General features: G+C 54.5%; 1 non-coding gene across 1 annotated transcript in view; it reads left to right on the top strand.

Moving 5' to 3' along the window:
* Positions 1–3615: 3615 nt before the first annotated feature.
* LOC124608783 overlaps positions 3616–5000 on the top strand; it is a 1910-nt gene continuing 525 nt past the window's right edge. Inside the window, exon 1 of the ribosomal RNA XR_006979351.1 lies at positions 3616–5000. This exon is cut by the window's right edge and continues 525 nt beyond it. This is a non-coding gene — a ribosomal RNA (small subunit ribosomal RNA).

The raw sequence follows: 5000 nt of genomic DNA, 5'->3' as shown, positions 1-5000 counted from the left end.
ACATGCACTACGTCCGCCATGTCGAGCGCACCACAAAACATACCGCCATCTGTAGGTCTCCCGCAGCATGACGTCCTGCAACGACGATACCGCCATCTATGAGACGCCAAGCCGACTAAGACAGCGATGGGCCCACAGTGCCCATCTTTCGACCCCACCCACAAAGCCTGCGTCCTCTGTCGACCACAGCACCCCAACGCCAGCGCCTCTGCCGCACGAAATCGTCGACCGGCAATCACTCCACCGGCGCCCCACCCCAACCGCCGAACTCGCAACTCCAGCGGACGAACGGCGGACTTTTCCCGCAGTCGCAATGTGCAATCCACCCCTATAACTTGCGTGTCATGAAGAGTTATGTCCAATATGCGACATTCCCGCTGTCCCTATACATGAGCTGCGAGCTGTACCAGTTACGAGCTAGAGACGCGATCGCGTTGCTCTCTGTACGAATGCCGATGCTGAGCGGTCAGCTAGGAGGCGCTCCATCCATGTCGATACCGGTGGGCGTTGCACTCGCAGTCGCAAAAACGTACGGCAAGTATATTACTCGGAAGAGTTTATGACAGTCCAAGCCCCCCTGCGTGGGGAGCGTCTTTCTAGGCCATGACCCACCGGAAGGGCGCAGCGTCCCCCACCCCAGACATGCGACGTCACACTATCGGTATTGACGACTCGACGCATTGCTTATAATCATTTGCCATACACCGGTGGAAGCTGCCGAGACGAGTAGCTACATAGCGCGCTCGCCGTGGCACTAATGTACAGAGATACAACAGTTTCGACTGGAACCGGATTAAACGTATACACGGCGCTGATTAGTAATAGATAGACCCATCAGAATACAGATAATATATACAACTGTCCGTATACATGCTGAAAGACTCTGCTCACAATCACAACCACACGTCAGCCACACACTCTTATCACGCACTACTCTCCGCCTGTAACACGCACACAGACAATATGTAAGCACCAGCATGGAACAACACCCAGTGCATCCTCTCCGCCACATGAGACAATCCACACTGTCATAACCAGACTGGGAGGTCCACTCAGAAAACGGAATATCCCACCCTCCCGACAACCACCATTGCTCAGCTAAGCCACCAACACCCACACATGTCCTACACAGGGGTGCACCCAACATCACAATACTGCCTCCTCTCACAGCACACAAACAATGGCAGGAATGAAAGACACAGGTCTCCCACAAGCATGGAATCGGAGCGCCGCCTGTCATGAGCCAAAGGTGTATCCTGACGTGGCAAATCAGATGATGCCGCAGGCATCCACTTACTATTATCACAATCAACAAACCGACCGGCCGCCCCCCCCCCATTACACCTTTCCTTACAACAATGTGTACCTTAAGCTAAACTATACTGTACCTTAACCTAACCTATACGGTACCTTAACCTAACCTATATTGTACCTTAACCTAACCTATATTGTGCCTTAACCTAACCTATATTGCGCCTTAACCTAACCTATATTGCGCCTTAACCTAACCTATATTGCGCCTTAACCTAACCTATGTTGCGCCTTAACCTAACCTATGTTGCGCCTTAACCTAACCTATGTTGCGCCTTAACCTAACCTATGTTGCGCCTTAACCTAACCTATGTTGCGCCTTAACCTAACCTATGTTGCGCCTTAACCTAACCTATGTTGCGCCTTAACCTAACCTATGTTGCGCCTTAACCTAACCTATGTTGCGCCTTAACCTAACCTATGTTGCGCCTTAACCTAACCTATGTTGCGCCTTAACCTAACCTATGTTGCGCCTTAACCTAACCTATGTTGCGCCTTAACCTAACCTATGTTGCGCCTTAACCCAACACACGTTGGGCCTTAACCCAACACACGTTGGGCCTTAACCCAACACACGTTGGGCCTTAACCTGCTCTGTAATTGTCATACGACGCGTTAAATTAGTGTAGTGTTGCCTAACTGCAACCCCCGCAATATAGTTTGCTACTCGCACTGCCCGGTCCCCAGTGTATCGCTTCATGTTAAACACCTTGCAGCTATACACTGTAATGTGGATGGCAGCAGGACGTACATGCTCAATGCCCTTTGCAGTTGTTCATTGGCATTCGCAGTTGTTCATTGGCATTCGCATGGCGAAGCACTTAGCCTACGCTGTGGTATGGCCTGTGTCAACTGTCCGCTGATATTGTACGTCCAAATCACACACTGTACTGCACATTGGTCCTCATGTACTGAATGATACATCGTGGTACATGTGACCGTACAACGACTGCGCCAACAACGGCGAACCATGCGGTCCAAATGTTGTGCACGCAGCTACGTGTCGTCTCCCTATAAGAGCTGGATTGCAGTGTGGTATGCCCTGGATGGCGATCAGCATGAGCCGTCTGTTGATGTAGTGGCGCGTGTTGTCAGACGTTGTCGTCTCTTCTCACACACCGTGATAGCATGGTGCACTGCGTTCCACATCTGCGACATGCGACAGAGGCCGGTTGACAGTCGTTCGCGCAATGGACATCGCATACGTACGGGGGCCACGTTCCACGTGTTTGCGAATCGTGCACATGTTGTTGCGTGTATGTGGGCAGACATAGTGTGTCGTGACACCTGACACAGGCATGCAACAATCGTTGAATTTGCAAATGGCGATGGACGCCTACGTTTGCTGGTGACGTTACGCAAATGAACAACTGGTAAACCGTTGTGGTGCGGTTGTTCTCGCTAGAGGTGAATCAGTGATGGCGACGATCGGTTGAGCTACCAACCGGTTGTTTCAGCGATACCCACCATGCCCACGAACGTGAATGGCATGTGGGTGTGAAGCGATACGCGGCGGTGGCTGGGTGGGACCGGCCCCGGCCGGTGAGGGGGGGGCCTCCCGGCGTGCTGGCCGCGCGGTGCGTGGGCGCACGCGCTACAGCCGGCTGGTGGGGGCGGCCACTGGCAGGCGCGCCGGCCGACGGAGGCGGCAGGCGGCGCAGCTGCGCGCCGGCGCACCCTGCACGCGGCGCCGTGCGGCCAAAGTAGGTCCTCGCGGGCCCGGTGCGAAGCGCGGTGGACATCTGCAGTGTGCTGGTCCGATTGAGGACTGTGTGCGCTGAGGATGCGCCGCCGCCCGGCGCTCGGCGCCGCGACGCCGTCTGCTGCTCGGTCGCCTCTGCGGTTCTCGCAGGTGGTTTGTATCGCAGCTGTGCGGACGTGTTGGCGCGTGCGCTGTGCTGGGAGAGTTCGCTTCGGCACTCAAGTGGGGCTTTTGTCCTTCTGTGGCGCTGGCGTTGGAGCTGCCGGTCACCGTAGGTGGCGCGTGTTGTCTCCCGCCGGCAATGCCACGACAGCACGCTCCCGGGCCTCTGTCGGCAGCGGCAAGCTCAGTTGGGAGCACGGGTGGTCGCACCTAAAGCGTCTACTCGCCAAACTCCGGGCGATTGCGCCTCTCTCGAACCCGACCAAGTACTTAGGACGGCGCTGCGCGCCGCCGGGACCTGAGAGGGTTTCGAGGTGTATGGTGCAGGGGAGGTCAGCCTCCTCCTGTTTGCAGAATAATTGAGCGGACGCTTGCGTGTTCGCGCGGGCCCCCGGGACACACTCCCGGGCGGCCGGCTGCTCAGCTCTAGTTGACGCAGCTCCCTGGTTGATCCTGCCAGTAGTCATATGCTTGTCTCAAAGATTAAGCCATGCATGTCTCAGTACAAGCCGCATTAAGGTGAAACCGCGAATGGCTCATTAAATCAGTTATGGTTCCTTAGATCGTACCCACGTTACTTGGATAACTGTGGTAATTCTAGAGCTAATACATGCAAACAGAGTCCCGACCAGAGATGGAAGGGACGCTTTTATTAGATCAAAACCAATCGGTCGGCTCGTCCGGTCCGTTTGCCTTGGTGACTCTGAATAACTTTGGGCTGATCGCACGGTCCTCGTACCGGCGACGCATCTTTCAAATGTCTGCCTTATCAACTGTCGATGGTAGGTTCTGCGCCTACCATGGTTGTAACGGGTAACGGGGAATCAGGGTTCGATTCCGGAGAGGGAGCCTGAGAAACGGCTACCACATCCAAGGAAGGCAGCAGGCGCGCAAATTACCCACTCCCGGCACGGGGAGGTAGTGACGAAAAATAACGATACGGGACTCATCCGAGGCCCCGTAATCGGAATGAGTACACTTTAAATCCTTTAACGAGTATCTATTGGAGGGCAAGTCTGGTGCCAGCAGCCGCGGTAATTCCAGCTCCAATAGCGTATATTAAAGTTGTTGCGGTTAAAAAGCTCGTAGTTGGATTTGTGTCCCACGCTGTTGGTTCACCGCCCGTCGGTGTTTAACTGGCATGTATCGTGGGACGTCCTGCCGGTGGGGCGAGCTGAAGGCGTGCGACGCGCCTCGTGCGTGCTCGTGCGTCCCGAGGCGGACCCCGTTGCAATCCTACCAGGGTGCTCTTGAGTGAGTGTCTCGGTGGGCCGGCACGTTTACTTTGAACAAATTAGAGTGCTTAAAGCAGGCAAGCCCGCCTGAATACTGTGTGCATGGAATAATGGAATAGGACCTCGGTTCTATTTTGTTGGTTTTCGGAACCCGAGGTAATGATTAATAGGGACAGGCGGGGGCATTCGTATTGCGACGTTAGAGGTGAAATTCTTGGATCGTCGCAAGACGAACAGAAGCGAAAGCATTTGCCAAGTATGTTTTCATTAATCAAGAACGAAAGTTAGAGGTTCGAAGGCGATCAGATACCGCCCTAGTTCTAACCATAAACGATGCCAGCCAGCGATCCGCCGCAGTTCCTCCGATGACTCGGCGGGCAGCCTCCGGGAAACCAAAGCTTTTGGGTTCCGGGGGAAGTATGGTTGCAAAGCTGAAACTTAAAGGAATTGACGGAAGGGCACCACCAGGAGTGGAGCCTGCGGCTTAATTTGACTCAACACGGGAAACCTCACCAGGCCCGGACACCGGAAGGATTGACAGATTGATAGCTCTTTCTTGATTCGGTGGGTGGTGGTGCATGGCCGTTCTT

Source organism: Schistocerca americana, chromosome 3, assembly GCF_021461395.2.
Source record: "Schistocerca americana isolate TAMUIC-IGC-003095 chromosome 3, iqSchAmer2.1, whole genome shotgun sequence".
In the NCBI taxonomy this organism is placed as follows: Eukaryota; Metazoa; Arthropoda; class Insecta; order Orthoptera; family Acrididae; genus Schistocerca; species Schistocerca americana.
Note: the sequence above shows the minus strand (reverse complement) of the source record. Positions and strands in the feature narration are given on the sequence as shown.